This window comes from Eucyclogobius newberryi, unplaced genomic scaffold (assembly GCF_026437365.1).
Source record: "Eucyclogobius newberryi isolate DKJ021-1_F unplaced genomic scaffold, fEucNew1.0.hap1 SCAF_65, whole genome shotgun sequence".
Taxonomy (NCBI): domain Eukaryota; kingdom Metazoa; phylum Chordata; class Actinopteri; order Gobiiformes; family Gobiidae; genus Eucyclogobius; species Eucyclogobius newberryi.
The window spans coordinates 403510-422672 of record NW_027316334.1 but is presented as its reverse complement, the minus strand read 5'-3'; positions in this window follow the sequence as shown (position 1 = coordinate 422672).

The window sequence follows — 19163 nt, the reverse complement described above, 5'->3', positions numbered from 1 at the left end:
GTTCGGCCCGAAACGAGACGAAACGAGACAAAACGGGACAAAATGGGACAGATTTTTTGCAGTGCTCTGGTTGGGTTTGTCCCCGCCCCTCCCCCCAAGCTCTTTTTCCTCTTAGCTTTCACTTTTTTGTGCTGGCTAACGAGAGGAGGGGGGAGGAGAGGAGAGAGGAGGGGAGGAGAGAGGAGAGAGGAGAGAGGAGGGGAGGAGAGGAGAGGAGAGAGGAGAGAGGGGAGAGGAGAGAGGAGGGGAGGAGAGGAGAGGAGAGAGGGGAGAGGAGAGAGGAGAGGAGAGAGGAGAGAGGAGGGGAGTAGAGGAGAGGAGAGAGGGGAGAGGAGAGAGGAGAGAGGAGGGGAGGAGAGGAGAGGAGAGAGGGGAGAGGAGAGAGGAGAGAGGAGAGAGGAGGGGAGGAGAGGAGAGAGGAGGGGAGGAGAGGAGAGAGGGGAGAGGAGAGAGGAGAGAGGAGAGAGGGGAGAGGAGAGAGGAGGGGAGGAGAGGAGAGAGGAGAGAGGGGAGAGGAGAGAGGAGAGAGGGGAGAGGAGAGAGGAGAGAGGAGAGAGGGGAGAGGAGAGGAGAGGAGAGGAGAGGAGAGAGGGGAGAGGAGAGAGGAGAGAGGAGAGGAGAGAGGAGAGAGGAGGGGAGTAGAGGAGAGGAGAGAGGGGAGAGGAGAGAGGAGAGAGGAGGGGAGGAGAGGAGAGGAGAGAGGGGAGAGGAGAGAGGAGAGAGGAGAGAGGAGAGAGGAGAGAGGAGAGAGGGATGTGTCAGTCTGATTCTCAAAGTGACAGCTGCTCCCCAAAGCTGGAGTCCAGACTTCTTTTCTTCCCTGGAGCACAAAGCCCCATTAACCCCCCCTCACCCCCCCCCCCCCCTCTCAGGCCCCGCCCCTAAGTGTGGCCCGCCTTTGTCATGGAAATCAGTCCCGGTTTGAGAAGTGCTGCCGTCGAACACTCTAAAAACTCTGAACCAAAGTCTTTGTTTGGTTTTGACACATTTGAAGTTCTTTTATCGTCTCTGAAGGAGTTTTATGAAGTTATAAAGTTCAGATGGAGCAAACGTGTACTCAAGTAAAAGTACTGACATACATGTTCACAGTTGTGCTTTAAAGAGTCTTAAATTAGAGTTTTCATTTTGTGTCGTCTGTTAAAAGATTTAGTGCAGTAAAAGTACTCAAAGTCTCAAAAGTACTGAAGGAGTCTCAAAAGTATCCACATTAAAACACTGTTGTAGCCACAGCTGCCCTGGGGCGGACTGAGGCGGCCAATCTGTGCCATCGGACCCTCCCACCGCCACCACTCTCTCCTGCACTCGCGCTCTCATACGAGGCACATGGAGTCTCCTCTAGCGCCCCCTGTGGCTACTTTAACAAACTTTATTCTATTTCTTTAAACAGAACACGTGATGGACCTGTGAATGATTGACAGGTCCAGCAGGTTAACGCCCCCTGCGGATCATTTCAGCTGCAGCGAGTCATAGTGACACGCCCGGTCCGGTCACCGGCTGGTTACAGGGCGAGCACTGAACCCACTGCACCACAAACACAGCTCCAAAAGCCTCGTCAATAAAACACAGCTGGTCCTGATTTTAACGCCTTTATTTTATTTATAATCTTTATCTTATTATTATTATTATTATTTGTTGAATTGTTTTTATTGAATAATTTATTTTATGATTTTTATGATTCTTTTTGGGTCAAATGTAAGATTCAGAGCGAGAGAGGGAAAGTGGAGCGAGCAGTGACTTTAGAGTCGGGGTGACAGGAGGTCAGGGGGGGCGGGGCGGGGTGAGGGGGGGACACAGGGGGGGTCTGGACCCCCGGGCCCAGAGGGAGCAGCAGACTTTAGGACTCTGAAGTCACTGAAGCACAGGAGCGAGGCGACCAATCAGAACGCTCCATTCATCGCTCAATCACAAAACATATTTAGAGTCAAAGTATTTTTATTTTCAATATAATTATTACTTTTAACTTTAACAGAGTTTTGTGAAAAGTGTTTAATTACATTTATGATGTTGTTAAACTATTTGTGATTTTCAACCATAAAAACTTTATAAAAAAAAAGTCACTGTTTAATAAAGTTGAATAAAAATCCATATTTATAATTTACACTTTATTATCTAAAAAACACAGGACTAAACCAGGACTAAACCAGGACTAAACCAGGACTAAACCGGGACTAAACCGGGACTAAACCAGGACTAAACCGGGACTAAACCGGGACTAAACCAGGACTAAACCAGGTCTAAACCAGGACTAAACCAGGACTAAACCGGGACTAAACCGGGACTAAACCAGGACTAAACCAGGTCTAAACCAGGACTAAACCAGGACTAAACCAGGACTAAACCGGGACTAAACCAGGACTAAACCAGGTCTAAACCAGGACTAAACCGGGACTAAACCAGGGCTAAACCAGGTCTAAACCAGGACTAAACCAGGACTAAACCAGTACTAAACCGGGACTAAACCAGGACTAAACCGGGACTAAACCAGGTCTAAACCAGGTCTAAACCAGGTCTAAACCAGGACTAAACCAGGACTAAACCAGGTCTAAACCAGGTCTAAACCAGGATTAAACCAGGACCAAACCAGGTCTAAACCAGGTCTAAACCAGGACTAAACCAGGACTAAACCAGGTCTAAACCAGGACTAAACCGGGACTAAACCAGGACTAAACCAGGACTAAACCGGGACTAAACCAGGACTAAACCAGGACTAAACCAGGACTAAACCGGGACTAAACCAGGACTAAACCAGGACTAAACCAGGACTAAACCGGGACTAAACCAGGACTAAACCAGGACTAAACCAGGACTAAACCGGGACTAAACCGGGACTAAACCAGGACTAAACCGGGACTAAACCGGGACTAAACCAGGACTAAACCAGGTCTAAACCAGGACTAAACCAGGACTAAACCGGGACTAAACCGGGACTAAACCAGGACTAAACCAGGTCTAAACCAGGACTAAACCAGGACTAAACCAGGACTAAACCGGGACTAAACCAGGACTAAACCAGGTCTAAACCAGGACTAAACCGGGACTAAACCAGGGCTAAACCAGGTCTAAACCAGGACTAAACCAGGACTAAACCAGTACTAAACCGGGACTAAACCAGGACTAAACCGGGACTAAACCAGGTCTAAACCAGGTCTAAACCAGGTCTAAACCAGGACTAAACCAGGACTAAACCAGGTCTAAACCAGGTCTAAACCAGGATTAAACCAGGACCAAACCAGGTCTAAACCAGGTCTAAACCAGGACTAAACCAGGACTAAACCAGGACTAAACCAGGACCAAACCAGGTCTAAACCAGGTCTAAACCAGGACTAAACCAGGACTTAACCAGGACTAAACCGGGACTAAACCAGGACTAAACCAGGACTAAACCGGGACTAAACCAGGACTAAACCAGGACTAAACCAGGACTAAACCGGGACTAAACCAGGACTAAACCAGGACTAAACCAGGACTAAACCGGGACTAAACCGGGACTAAACCAGGACTAAACCGGGACTAAACCGGGACTAAACCAGGACTAAACCAGGTCTAAACCAGGACTAAACCAGGACTAAACCAGGACTAAACCGGGACTAAACCAGGACTAAACCAGGTCTAAACCAGGACTAAACCAGGACTAAACCAGGTCTAAACCAGGTCTAAACCAGGACTAAACCAGGACCAAACCAGGTCTAAACCAGGACTAAACCAGGACTAAACCAGGACTAAACCGGGACTAAACCAGGACTAAACCAGGTCTAAACCAGGACTAAACCAGGACTAAACCAGGTCTAAACCAGGTCTAAACCAGGACTAAACCAGGACCAAACCAGGTCTAAACCAGGACTAAACCAGGACTAAACCGGGACTAAACCAGGACTAAACCAGGTCTAAACCAGGACTAAACCAGGACTAAACCAGGACTAAACCGGGACTAAACCAGGTCTAAACCAGGTCTAAACCAGGTCTAAACCAGGACTAAACCAGGACTAAACCAGGTCTAAACCAGGACTAAACCAGGACTAAACCAGGACTAAACCGGGACTAAACCAGGTCTAAACCAGGTCTAAACAAGGTCTAAACCAGGACTAAACCAGGACTAAACCGGGACTAAACCAGGTCTAAACCAGGTCTAAACCAGGTCTAAACCAGGACTAAACCAGGACTAAACCAGGTCTAAACCAGGTCTAAACCAGGACTAAACCAGGACTAAACCAGGTCTAAACCAGGACTAAACCAGGACTAAACCAGGTCTAAACCAGATCTAAACCAGGACTAAAACAGGACTAAACCAGGACTAAACCAGGACCAAACCAGGTCTAAACCAGGTCTAAACCAGGTCTAAACCAGGACTAAACCAGGACCAAACTCGTCTAAACCAGAACTAAACCAGGACTAAACCAGGTCTAAACCAGGACTAAACCAGGACTAAACCAGGTCTAAACCAGGACTAAACCAGGAGTAAACCAGGTCTAAACCAGGACTAAACCAGGACTAAACCAGGACTAAACCAGGTCTAAACCAGGACTAAACCAGGACTAAACCAGGACTAAACCAGGTCTAAACCAGGACTAAACCAGGTCTAAACCAGGACTAAACAGGTTGTGAAGTTAGAGGGCAGATGGAGCAGACGAGGAGTGAAGCTGTGTCTCTGTGTGAGGCTTTTGGGCAGATCTGACCCGTCCCTCTGACACACACACACAAACCAGACACACACACACACACACACACACACACACACACAGACACAAACACAAACACACACACACACACACAGAAAATTATATAGTTTGTTCTTTTTACATTTTAATTTACAACAATTTGAACGTGGACGGACCAGAGTGTGGTCACTGTGAAGTGACTCCTGTACAGCAGTGACCTCTGTGCAGCAGTGACCCCTGTGCTGCAGTGACCCCTGTACAGCAGTGACCCCTGTGCTGCAGTGACCTCTGTGCAGCAGTGACCCCTGTGCTGCAGTGACCTCTGTGCAGCAGTGACCCCTGTGCTGCAGTGACCTCTGTACAGCAGTGACCCCTGTGCTGCAGTGACCCCTGTACTGCAGTGACCCCTGTGCTGCAGTGACCTCTGTGCAGCAGTGACCCCTGTGCTGCAGTGACCTCTGTGCAGCAGTGACCCCTGTGCTGCAGTGACCCCTGTACTGCAGTGACCCCTGTGCTGCAGTGACCTCTGTGCAGCAGTGACCCCTGTGCTGCAGTGACCTCTGTGCAGCAGTGACCCCTGTGCTGCAGTGACCTCTGTGCAGCAGTGACCCCTGTGCTGCAGTGACCCCTGTACTGCAGTGACCCCTGTGCTGCAGTGACCTCTGTGCAGCAGTGACCCCTGTGCTGCAGTGACCTCTGTGCAGCAGTGACCCCTGTACTGCAGTGACCCCTGTGCTGCAGTGACTCCTGTACAGCAGTGACCCCTGTGCTGCAGTGACCTCTGTGCAGATGTGACCCCTGTGCTGCAGTGACTCCTGTGCTGCAGTGACCCCTGTGCTGCAGTGACCTCTGTGCTGCCGTGACCCCTGTACAGCAGTGACCCCTGTGCAGCAGTGACCCTTGTGCTGCAGTGACCCCTGTGCTGCAGTGACCTCTGTGCTGCAGTGACCCCTGTGCTGCAGTGACCCCTGTGCTGCAGTGACCCCTGTGCTGCAGTGACCCCTGTGCTGCAGTGACCTCTGTGCAGCAGTGACCTCTGTGCAGCAGTGACCTCTGTGCAGCAGTGACCCCTGTGCTGCAGTGACCTCTGTGCAGCAGTGACCCCTGTGCTGCAGTGACCCCTGTGCTGCAGTGACCCCTGTGCTGCAGTGACCCCTGTACAGCAGTGACCCCTGTGCTGCAGTGACCTCTGTGCAGCAGTGACCTCTGTGCTGCAGTGACCTCTGTGCTGCAGTGACCCCTGTGCTGCAGTGACCCCTGTACTGCAGTGACTCCTGTGCTGCAGTGACCCCTGTGCTGCAGTGACCGCTGTACAGCAGTGACCCCTGTGCTGCAGTGAACTCTGTGCTGCAGTGACCTCTGTGCTGCAGTGACCTCTGTGCAGCAGTGACCCCTGTGCTGCAGTGACCTCTGTGCAGCAGTGACCCCTGTGCTGCAGTGACCTCTGTGCAGCAGTGACCCCTGTGCTGCAGTGACCCCTGTACTGCAGTGACCCCTGTGCTGCAGTGACCCCTGTGCTGCAGTGACCCCTGTACAGCAGTGACCCCTGTGCTGTAGTGACCTCTGTGCAGCAGTGACCTCTGTGCTGCAGTGACCTCTGTGCAGCAGTGACCCCTGTGCTGCAGTGACCTCTGTGCTGCAGTGACCCCTGTACAGCAGTGACCCCTGTGCAGCAGTGACCCTTGTGCTGCAGTGACCCCTGTGCTGCAGTGACCTCTGTGCTGTGGTGACCCCTGTGCTGCAGTGACCTCTGTGCTGCAGTGACCCCTGTGCTGCAGTGACCCCTGTACTGCAGTGACCTCTGTGCTGCAGTGACCCCTGTGCTGCAGTGACCCCTGTGCTGCAGTGACCCCTGTACTGCAGTGACCCCTGTGCTGCAGTGACCCCTGTGCTGCAGTGACCCCTGTACAGCAGTGACCCCTGTGCTGCAGTTACCTCTGTGCAGCAGTGACCTCTGTGCTGCAGTGACCCTTGTGCTGCAGTGACCCCTGTGCTGCAGTGACCTCTTTGCTGCAGTGACCCGTGAGCTGCAGTGACCCCTGTACAGCAGTGACCCCTGTGCTGCAGTGAACTCTGTGCTGCAGTGACCTCTGTGCAGCAGTGACCCCTGTGCAGCAGTGACCCTTGTGCTGCAGTGACCCCTGTGCTGCAGTGACCTCTGTGCAGCAGTGACCCCTGTGCTGCAGTGACCTCTGTGCTGCAGTGACCCCTGTACCGCAGTGACCCCTGTGCAGCAGTGACCCTTGTGCTGTAGTGACCCCTGTGCTGCAGTGACCTCTGTGCTGCAGTGACCTCTGTGCTGCAGTGACCCCTGTGCTGCAGTGACCCCTGTGCTGCAGTGACCCCTGTGCTGCAGTGACCTCTGTGCAGCAGTGACCTCTGTGCAGCAGTGACCTCTGTCCAGCAGTGACCCCTGTGCTGCAGTGACCTCTCTGCAGCAGTGACCCCTGTGCTGCAGTGACCTCTGTGCAGCAGTGACCCCTGTGCTGCAGTGACCCCTGTACAGCAGTGACCCCTGTGCTGCAGTGACCCCTGTACTGCAGTGACCCCTGTGCTGCAGTGACCTCTGTGCAGCAGCGACCCCTGTGCTGCAGTGACCTCTGTGCAGCAGTGACCCCTGTACTGAAGTGACCCCTGTGCTGCAGTGACTCCTGTACAGCAGTGACCCCTGTGCTGCAGTGACCTCTGTGCAGATGTGACCCCTGTGCTGCAGTGACCTCTGTGCAGCAGTGACCCCTGTGCTGCAGTGACCTCTGTGCAGCAGTGACCCCTGTGCTGCAGTGACCTCTGTGCAGCAGTGACCCCTGTGCTGCAGTGACCCCTGTACTGCAGTGACCCCTGTGCTGCAGTGACCCCTGTGCTGCAGTGACCCCTGTGCTGCAGTGACCCCTGTACAGCAGTGACCCCTGTGCTGCAGTGACCTCTGTGCAGCAGTGACCTCTGTGCTGCAGTGACCTCTGTGCTGCAGTGACCCCTGTGCTGCAGTGACCCCTGTACTGCAGTGACTTCTGTGCTGCAGTGACCCATGTGCTGCAGTGACCCCTGTACAGCAGTGACCCCTGTGCTGCAGTGAACTATGTGCTGCAGTGACCTCTCTGCTGCAGTGACCTCTGTGCAGCAGTGACCCCTGTGCTGCAGTGACCTCTGTGCAGCAGTGACCCCTGTGCTGCAGTGACCTCTGTGCTGCAGTGACCCCTGTGCTGCAATGACCCCTGTACTGCAGTGACCTCTGTGCTGCAGTGACCCCTGTGCTGCAGTGACCCCTGTACTGCAGTGACTCCTGTGCTGCAGTGACCCCTGTGCTGCAGTGACCTCTGTGCAGCAGTGACCTCTGTGCTGCAGTGACCTCTGTGCTGCAGTGACCCCTGTGCTGCAGTGACCCCTGTACTGCAGTGACTCCTGTGCTGCAGTGACCCCTGTGCTGCAGTGACCCCTGTACAGCAGTGACCCCTGTGCAGCAGTGAACTCTGTGCTGCAGTGACCTCTGTGCTGCAGTGACCTCTGTGCAGCAGTGACCCCTGTGCTGCAGTGACCTCTGTGCAGCAGTGACCCCTGTGCTGCAGTAACCTCTGTGCAGCAGTGACCCCTGTGCTGCAGTGACCCCTGTACTGCAGTGACCCCTGTGCTGCAGTGACCCCTGTGCTGCAGTGACCCCTGTACAGCAGTGACCCCTGTGCTGCAGTGACCTCTGTGCAGCAGTGACCTCTGTGCTGCAGTGACCTCTGTGCAGCAGTGACCCCTGTGCAGCAGTGACCCTTGTGCTGCAGTGACCCCTCCGCTGCAGTGACCTCTGTGCAGCAGTGACCCCTGTGCTGCAGTGACCTCTGTGCTGCAGTGACCCCTGTACCACAGTGACCCCTGTGCAGCAGTGACCCTTGTGCTGCAGTGACCCCTGTGCTGCAGTGACCTCTGTGCTGCAGTGACCTCTGTGCTGCAGTGACCCCTGTGCTGCAGTGACCCCTGTGCTGCAGTGACCTCTGTGCAGCAGTGACCTCTGTGCTGCAGTGACCCTTGTGCTGCAGTGACCCCTGTGCTGCAGTGACCCCTATGCAGCAGTGACCCCTGTGCAGCATTGACCTCTGTGCTGCAGTGACCCCTGTGCTGCAGTGACCCCTATGCAGCAGTGACCCCTGTGCAGCAGTGACCCCTGCGCTGCAGTGACCCCTGTGCAGCAGTGACCCCTGTGCTGCAGTGACCCCTATGCAGCAGTGACCCCTGTGCAGCAGTGACCTCTGTGCTGCAATGACCTCTGTGCTGCAGTGACCCCTGTGCTGCAGTGACCCCTGTGCTGTAGTGACCCCTGTGCTGCAGTGACCTCTGTGCTGCAGTGACCCCTGTGCTGCAGTGACCCCTGTGCTGTAGTGACCCATGTGCAGCAGTGACCCCTGTGCTGCAATGACCCCTGTGCAGCAGTGACCCCTGTGATGCAGTGACCCCTGTGTTACAGTGACCTCTGTGCTGCAGTGACCTCTGTGCTGCAGTGACCTCTGTGCAGCATTGACCCTTGTGCAGCAGTGACCCCTGTGCTGCAGTGACCCCTGTGCTGCAGTGACCCCTATGCAGCAGTGACCCCTGTGCAGCAGTGACCTCTGTGCTGCAGTGACCCCTGTGCTGCAGTGACCCCTGTACAGCAGTGACCTCTGTGGTGCAGTGACCCCTGTGCTCCAGTGACCCCTGTGCTGCAGTGACCCCTGTGCTGCAGTGACCCTTGTACAGCACTGACCCCTGTACAGCAGTGACCCCTGTGCTGCAGTGACCCTTGTGCTGCAGTGACCCCTGTGCTGCAGTGACCCCTATGCAGCAGTGACCCCTGTGCAGCATTGACCTCTGTGCTGCAGTGACCCCTGTGCTGCAGAGACCCCTATGCAGCAGTGACCCCTGTGCAGCATTGACCTCTGTGCTGCATTGACATCTGTGAAGCAGTGACCCCTGTGCTGCAGTGACCCCTGTGCAGCAGTGACCCCTGTGCTGCAGTGACCCCTGTGCTGCAGTGACCCCTGTGCTGCAGTGACCCCTCTGCAGCAGTGACCCCTGTGCAGCAGTGACCCCTGTGCTGCAGTGACCCCTTTGCAGCAGTGACCTCTGTGCTGCAGTGACCCTTGTGCTGCAGTGACCCCTATGCAGCAGTGACCTCTGTGCTGCAGTGACCCCTGTGCTGCAGTGACCCCTGTGCTGTAGTGACCCCTGTGCTGCAGTGACCCATGTGCAGCAGTGACCCCTGTGCTGCAGTGACCCCTGTGCAGCAGTGACCCCTGTGATGCAGTGACCTCTGTGCTGTAGTGACCCCTGTGTTACAGTGACCTCTGTGCTGCAGTGACCTCTGTGCTATAGTGACCCCTGTACTGCAGTGACCTCTGTGCTGCAGTGACCTCTGTGCAGCAGTGACCCTTGTGCAGCAGTGACCCCTGTGCTGCAGTGACCCCTGTAATGCAGTGACCCCTATGCAGCAGTGACCCCTGTGCAGCAGTGACCTCTGTGCTGCAGTGACCTCTGTGCTGCAGTGACCTCTGTGCTGCAGTGACCCCTGTACAGCAGTGACCCCTGTGCTGCAGTGACATCTGTGCAGCAGTGACCCCTGTGCTGCAGTGACCTCTGTGCAGCAGTGACCCCTGTGCAGCAGTGACTCCTGTGCTGCAGTGACCTCTGTGGTGCAGTGACCCCTCTGCTGCAGTGACCTCTGTGCAGCAGTGACCCCTGTGCAGCAGTGACCCCTGTGCTGCAGTGACCTCTGTGCAGCAGTGACCCCTGTGCAGCAGTGACCTCTGTGGTGCAGTGACCTCTCTGCTGTAGTGACCCCTGTGCTGCAATGACCTCTCTGCTGTAGTGACCCCTCTGCTGCAGTGACCCCTGTGCAGCAGTAACCCCTGTGCTGCAGTGACCTCTGTGCAGCAGTGACCCCTGTGCAGCAGTGACTCCTGTGCTGCAGTGACCTCTGTGGTGCAGTGACCCCTGTGCTCCAGTGACCCCTGTGCTGCAGTGACCCCTGTGCTGCAGTGACCCTTGTGCAGCAGTGACCCCTGTGCAGCAGTGACCCCTGTGCTGCAGTGACCCCTGTGCAGCAGTGACCCCTGTGCTGCAGTGACCCCTGTGCAGCAGTGACCCCTGTGCTGTAGTGACCTCTGTGCTGTACTGACCCCTGTGTTTCAGTGACCTCTGTGCTGCAGTGACCTCTGTGCAGCAGTGACCCCTGTGCAGCAGTGACCCCTGTGCTGCAGTGACCCCCATGCAGCAGTGACCCCTGTGCAGCAGTGACCTCTGTGCAGTAGTGACCTCTGTGCTGCAGTGACCTATGTGCTGCAGTGACCCCTGTGCTGCAGTGACCTCTGTGCTGCAGTGACCCCTGTGCTGCAGTGACCCTTGTGCAGCAGTGACCCCTGTGCAGCAGTGACCCCTGTGCTGCAGTGACTCCTGTGCTGCAGTGACCCCTATGCAGCAGTGACCCCTGTGCAGCAGTGACCTCTGTGCTGCAGTGACCTCTGTGTTGCAGTGACATCTGTGCTGCAGTGACCTCTGTGCTGCAGTGACCCCTGTGCAGCAGTGACCTCTGTTCTGCAGTCACCTCTGTGCAGCAGTGACCTCTGTGCTGCAGTGACCCCTGTGCTGCAGTGACCTCTGTGCTGCAGTGACATCTGTGCTGCAGTGACCCCTGTGCTGCAGTGACCTCTGTGCTGCAGTGACCACTGTGCTGCAGTGACCCCTGTGCAGCAGTGACCCCTGTGCTGCAGTGACCCCTGTGCAGCAGTGACCCCTGTGCTGTAGTGACCTCTGTGCTGTACTGACCCCTGTGTTTCAGTGACCTCTGTGCTGCAGTGACCTCTCTGCAGCAGTGACCCCTGTGCAGCAGTGACCCCTGTGCTGCAGTGACCCCTATGCAGCAGTGACCCCTGTGCAGCAGTGACCTCTGTGCAGCAGTGACCTCTGTGCTGCAGTTACCTCTGTGCTGCAGTGACCCCTGTACTGCAGTGACCTCTGTGCTGCAGTGACCTCTGTGCTGCAGTGACCTCTGTGCTGCAGTTACCTCTGTGCTGCAGTGACCCCTGTACTGCAGTGACCTCTGTGCTGCAGTGACCTCTGTGCTGCAGTGACCTCTGTGCTGCAGTTACCTCTGTGCTGCAGTGACCCCTGTACTGCAGTGACCCCTGTGCTGCAGTGACCTCTGTGCTGCAGTGACCCCTGTACTGCAGTGACCCCTGTGCTGCAGTGACCCCTGTGCTGCAGTGACCCTTGTGCAGCAGTGACCCCTGTGCAGCAGTGACCCCTGTGCTGCAGTGACCCCTGTGCTGCAGTGACCCCTATGCAGCAGTGACCCCTGTGCAGCAGTGACCTCTGTGCTGCAGTGACCTCTCTGCTGCAGTGACATCTGTGCTGCAGTGACCTCTGTGCTGCAGTGACCCCTGTGCAGCAGTGACCTCTGTTCTGCAGTCACCTCTGTGCAGCAGTGACCTCTGTGCTGCAGTGACCCCTGTGCTGCAGTGACCTCTGTGCTGCAGTGACATCTGTGCTGCAGTGACCCCTGTGCTGCAGTGACCTCTGTGCTGCAGTGACCCCTGTGCTGCAGTGACCCCTGTGCAGCAGTGACCCCTGTGCTGCAGTGACCCCTGTGCAGCAGTGACCCCTGTGCTGTAGTGACCTCTGTGCTGTACTGACCCCTGTGTTTCAGTGACCTCTGTGCTGCAGTGACCTCTCTGCAGCAGTGACCCCTGTGCAGCAGTGACCCCTGTGCTGCAGTGACCCCTATGCAGCAGTGACCCCTGTGCAGCAGTGACCTCTGTGCAGCAGTGACCTCTGTGCTGCAGTGACCTCTGTGCTGCAGTGACCCCTGTGCTGCAGTGACCTCTGTGCTGCAGTGACCCCTGTGCTGCAGTGACCTCTGTGCTGCAGTTACCTCTGTGCTGCAGTGACCCCTGTACTGCAGTGACCTCTGTGCTGCAGTTACCTCTGTGCTGCAGTTACCTCTGTGCTGCAGTGACCCCTGTACTGCAGTGACCTCTGTGCTGCAGTTACCTCTGTGCTGCAGTGACCCCTGTACTGCAGTGACCTCTGTGCTGCAGTGACCTCTGTGCTGCAGTGACCTCTGTGCTGCAGTTACCTCTGTGCTGCAGTGACCCCTGTACTGCAGTGACCCCTGTGCTGCAGTGACCTCTGTGCTGCAGTGACCCCTGTACTGCAGTGACCCCTGTGCTGCAGTGACCCCTGTGCTGCAGTGACCCTTGTGCAGCAGTGACCCCTGTGCAGCAGTGACCCCTGTGCTGCAGTGACCCCTGTGCTGCAGTGACCCCTATGCAGCAGTGACCCCTGTGCAGCAGTGACCTCTGTGCTGCAGTGACCTCTGTGCTGCAGTGACATCTGTGCTGCAGTGACCTCTGTGCTGCAGTGACCCCTGTGCAGCAGTGACCTCTGTTCTGCAGTCACCTCTGTGCAGCAGTGACCTCTGTGCTGCAGTGACCCCTGTGCTGTACTGACCCCTGTGTTTCAGTGACCTCTGTGCTGCAGTGACCTCTCTGCAGCAGTGACCCCTGTGCAGCAGTGACCCCTGTGCTGCAGTGACCCCTATGCAGCAGTGACCCCTGTGCAGCAGTGACCTCTGTGCAGCAGTGACCTCTGTGCTGCAGTGACCTCTGTGCTGCAGTGACCCCTGTGCTGCAGTGACCTCTGTGCTGCAGTGACCCCTGTGCTGCAGTGACCTCTGTGCTGCAGTTACCTCTGTGCTGCAGTGACCCCTGTACTGCAGTGACATCTGTGCTGCAGTGACCCCTGTGCAGCAGTGACCCCTGTGCTGCAGTGACCCCTGTGCAGCAGTGACCCCTGTGCTGTAGTGACCTCTGTGCTGTACTGACCCCTGTGTTTCAGTGACCTCTGTGCTGCAGTGACCTCTCTGCAGCAGTGACCCCTGTGCAGCAGTGACCTCTGTGCTGCAGTGACCTCTGTGCTGCAGTGACCTCTGTGCTGCAGTTACCTCTGTGCTGCAGTGACCCCTGTACTGCAGTGACCCCTGTGCTGCAGTGACCTCTGTGCTGCAGTGACCCCTGTACTGCAGTGACCCCTGTGCTGCAGTGACCCCTGTGCTGCAGTGACCCTTGTGCAGCAGTGACCCCTGTGCAGCAGTGACCCCTGTGCTGCAGTGACCCCTGTGCTGCAGTGACCCCTATGCAGCAGTGACCCCTGTGCAGCAGTGACCTCTGTGCTGCAGTGACCTCTGTGCTGCAGTGACATCTGTGCTGCAGTGACCTCTGTGCTGCAGTGACCCCTGTGCAGCAGTGACCTCTGTTCTGCAGTCACCTCTGTGCAGCAGTGACCTCTGTGCTGCAGTGACCCCTGTGCTGCAGTGACCTCTGTGCTGCAGTGACATCTGTGCTGCAGTGACCCCTGTGCTGCAGTGACCTCTGTGCTGCAGTGACCCCTGTGCTGCAGTGACCCCTGTGCAGCAGTGACCCCTGTGCTGCAGTGACCCCTGTGCAGCAGTGACCCCTGTGCTGTAGTGACCTCTGTGCTGTACTGACCCCTGTGTTTCAGTGACCTCTGTGCTGCAGTGACCTCTCTGCAGCAGTGACCCCTGTGCAGCAGTGACCCCTGTGCTGCAGTGACCCCTATGCAGCAGTGACCTCTGTGCAGCAGTGACCTCTGTGCAGCAGTGACCTCTGTGCTGCAGTGACCTCTGTGCTGCAGTGACCCCTGTGCTGCAGTGACATCTGTGCTGCAGTGACCCCTGTGCTGCAGTGACCTCTGTGCTGCAGTTACCTCTGTGCTGCAGTGACCCCTGTACTGCAGTGACCTCTGTGCTGCAGTGACCTCTGTGCTGCAGTGACCTCTGTGCTGCAGTTACCTCTGTGCTGCAGTGACCCCTGTACTGCAGTGACCCCTGTGCTGCAGTGACCTCTGTGCTGCAGTGACCCCTGTACTGCAGTGACCCCTGTGCTGCAGTGACCCCTGTGCTGCAGTGACCCTTGTGCAGCAGTGACCCCTGTGCAGCAGTGACCCCTGTGCTGCAGTGACCCCTGTGCTGCAGTGACCCCTATGCAGCAGTGACCCCTGTGCAGCAGTGACCTCTGTGCTGCAGTGACCTCTGTGCTGCAGTGACATCTGTGCTGCAGTGACCTCTGTGCTGCAGTGACCCCTGTGCAGCAGTGACCTCTGTTCTGCAGTCACCTCTGTGCAGCAGTGACCTCTGTGCTGCAGTGACCCCTGTGCTGCAGTGACCTCTGTGCTGCAGTGACCTCTGTGCTGCAGTGACCTCTGTGCTGCAGTGACCTCTGTGCTGCAGTTACCTCTGTGCTGCAGTGACCACTTTTTAAACGTGGCATCAGCTCAGACGTGCTCCTCTGTGTTTATAAAACTCGTGTTTACTGTGAACATCAGCGCTTTTACAGTGTTTGTAATGATCATTTACGCTTTTATTAGTTTTGTGATTTAAACTCACATTTACTCCTGAGACATACTCCTGAGACATACTCCTGAGACATACTTCTGAGACATACTCCTGAGACATACTCCTGAGACATACTCCTGAGACATACTCCTGAGACATACTCCTGAGACATACTTCTGAGACATACTCCTGAGACATACTCCTGAGACATACTCCTGAGACATACTCCTGAGACATACTCCTGAGACATACTTCTGAGACATACTCCTGAGACATACTCCTGAGACATACTCCTGAGACATACTCCTGAGACATACTTCTGAGACATACTCCTGAGACATACTCCTGAGACATACTCCTGAGACATACTCATATCTGTCGTGGGCTGAACAGACTGAATCTTTGCATAATTGAACACAGGACCTTTAAACTTCATTGTTGCCGGTGCAGTTTGTGGGACAGCTGGAGCCCGGGGGGGAGGGGGGGAGGGGCGTGGGGGAGTTAGCGCTCGTAGCCCGTTAGCGCCCGTAGCCCGTTAGCGCCCGTAGCCAGCTAAATAACAGCTCCACTTTCTGAAATAATGTGCCTTTAGTTGATTTGTGCGACAGAGAAGACAGAACCAGTGATGACAGGGTCATGACCAATAAACCTGACCTCTGACCTCTGACCCCGACACTCAGAGTTCACCTGAGGAACGCGACTCGAGCACAAACTTTGAGTCGGTGCTGGATTCGCTCCGCACATGCTCAGAAGCTGCTGCACAAACACTGGTCCGTCACCGCGGCGACCACACCCACACTGCACGTTTGACCTTTGACACGTTTGACCTTTGACACGTTCGGTTCAATCTGAGCTCGGCGTTCAGTGGATGAACCTGAGAAACAGATGAAACATCTCGAGTCAGATGATTGACACTTGTCTGGTCCAATAGGAAGACTGGATGGAAGGTTCTGGAAGATCAGACACGTTTCTCTTTTCATGTCTTTAAAAGTGTTTGTGTCATGTTCAGTTTCACCTCAAACCAGAAGGTCTCAGGTTTGAGCCCCAGACTGTGCGGCGTGTTTGCATGTTCTGCCTGTGTCGGGTGTTTCCCTCATAATCATTATCATAATAATCATCATAATCATCTGTTTTATTATGTTTGTGTTTTGAGGTTTTTACTTTGCTCTAAAATAAAGTCCATTTAAGGCGGAGTTCATCATGAAATGTGAAATATTTAAGTTTCCTGCAGAAAAGTGTCACATTTAATTTAAATTTGATGAATTAAACACGTTTTATAAGGATTATCTCAGAAGGATTATCTCAGAAGGATTATCTCAGAAGGATTATCTCAGAAGGATTATCTCATGAGGATTATCTCAGAAGGATTATCTCATGAGGATTATCTCAGAAGGATTATCTCATGAGGATTATCTCAGAAGGATTATCTCAGAAGGATTATCTCAGAAGGATTATCTCATGAGGATTATCTCAGAAGGATTATCTCAGAAGGATTATCTCAGAAGGATTATCTCAGAAGGATTATCTCATGAGGATTATCTCAGAAGGATTATCTCAGAAGGATTATCTCAGAAGGATTATCTCAGAAGGATTATCTCATGAGGATTATCTCATGAGGATTATCTCAGAAGGATTATCTCAGAAGGATTATCTCAGAAGGATTATCTCAGAAGGATTATCTCATGAGGATTATCTCAGAAGGATTATCTCAGAAGGATTATCTCAGAAGGATTATCTCAGAAGGATTATCTCATGAGGATTATCTCAGAAGGATTATCTCAGAAGGATTATCTCATGAGGATTATCTCAGAAGGATTATCTCAGAAGGATTATCTCAGAAGGATTATCTCAGAAGGATTATCTCATGAGGATTATCTCAGAAGGATTATCTCAGAAGGATCTTATGAGTTTAAACCAGAACTAAAAACACTGTAAAACTTTAGGCTTTTTTAAGAGGAAAAAACACTTTTAATATCTCTCGTTCCCATTATATTTCTCATGTTTTATTGTGTTTATTTGGGCCGGTTTGATGTGTTTTGCTCCCGGTTGGGGCCCCGGGGCCCGAAGCCTCTTAACGAGCTTCAACTCAGCAAACTTTAATCGTCCAAAACGTTACATTCTGCAGCAGTAAAATGACATTTTCATCACTGGATTATGAAAATCACCTTCATTTGACCTTTTATTTATGACATTTTGGGCCAATCACAGCATCGTGTGTCCTCTGTGTCCACTGTGTCCACTGTGTCCACTGTGTCCGCTGTGTCCGCTGTGTCCACTATCCACTGTGTCCACTGTGTCCGCTGTGTCCACTGTGTCCACTATCCACTGTGTCCACTGTGTCCTCTGTGTCCACTGTGTCCACTGTCCACTGTGTCCGCTGTGTCCGCTGTGTCCACTGTGTCCACTGTGTCCGCTGTGTCCACTGTCCACTGTGTCCGCTGTGTCCACTGTGTCCACTGTGTCCACTGTGTCCACTATCCACTGTGTCCACTGTGTCCGCTGTGTCCACTGTGTCCACTGTGTCCGCTGTGTCCACTGTGTCCACTATCCACTGTGTCCACTGTGTCCGCTGTGTCCACTGTGTCCACTGTCCACTGTGTCCACTGTCCACTGTGTCCGCTGTGTCCACTGTGTCCACTGTCCACTGTGTCCACTGTCCACTGTGTCCGCTGTGTCCACTGTGTCCACTGTGTCCACTATCCACTGTGTCCACTGTGTCCTCTGTGTCCACTGTGTCCACTGTCCACTGTGTCCGCTGTGTCCACTGTGTCCACTGTCCACTGTCCACTGTGTCCGCTGTGTCCACTGTGTCCACTGTGTCCTCTGTGTCCACTGTGTCCACTGTCCACTGTGTCCGCAGTGTCCACTGTGTCCACTGTCCACTGTGTCCGCTGTGTCCACTGTGTCCACTGTGTCCACTATCCACTGTGTCCACTGTGTCCGCTGTGTCCACTGTGTCCACTGTCCACTGTGTCCACTGTCCACTGTGTCCACTGTGTCCACTGTCCACTGTGTCCACTGTGTCCGCTGTGTCCACTGTGTCCGCTGTGTCCGCTGTGTCCACTGTGTCCACCCCTGTGTCCGCTGTGTCCGCTGTGTCCGCTGTGTCCACCCCTGTGTCCGCTGTGTCCGCTGTGTCCGCTGTGTCCGCTGTGTCCGCTGTGTCCGCTGTGTCCACTGTGTCAAACCACTGTGTCCGCTGTGTCCGCTGTGTCCACTGTGTCCACTATCCACTGTGTCCACTGTGTCCGCTGTGTCCACTGTGTCCACTGTCCACTGTGTCCACTGTCCACTGTGTCCGCTGTGTCCACTGTGTCCACTGTCCACTGTGTCCGCTGTGTCCACTGTGTCCACTGTCCACTGTGTCCACTGTCCACTGTGTCCGCTGTGTCCACTGTGTCCACTGTGTCCACTATCCACTGTGTCCACTGTGTCCTCTGTGTCCACTGTGTCCACTGTCCACTGTGTCCGCTGTGTCCACTGTGTCCACTGTCCACTGTGTCCACTGTCCACTGTGTCCGCTGTGTCCACTGTGTCCACTGTGTCCTCTGTGTCCACTGTGTCCACTGTCCACTGTGTCCGCAGTGTCCACTGTGTCCACTGTGTCCACTATCCACTGTGTCCACTGTGTCCTCTGTGTCCACTGTGTCCACTGTCCACTGTGTCCGCTGTGTCCACTGTGTCCACTGTGTCCACTATCCACTGTGTCCACTGTGTCCGCTGTGTCCACTGTGTCCACTGTCCACTGTGTCCACTGTCCACTGTGTCCACTGTGTCCACTGTCCACTGTGTCCACTGTGTCCGCTGTGTCCACTGTGTCCGCTGTGTCCGCTGTGTCCACTGTGTCCACCCCTGTGTCCGCTGTGTCCGCTGTGTCCGCTGTGTCCACCCCTGTGTCCGCTGTGTCCACTGTGTCCGCTGTGTCCGCTGTGTCCGCTGTGTCCGCTGTGTCCACCACTGTGTCCGCTGTGTCCACTGTGTCCACTGTGTCCGCTGTGTCCACTGTGTCCGCTGTGTCCACCCCTGTGTCCACTGTGTCCACTGTGTCCACTGTGTCCACTGTGTCCGCTGTGTCCACTGTGTCCGCTGTGTCCACCCCTGTGTCCACTGTGTCCACTGTGTCCAGTTCATAAGTTCATAAT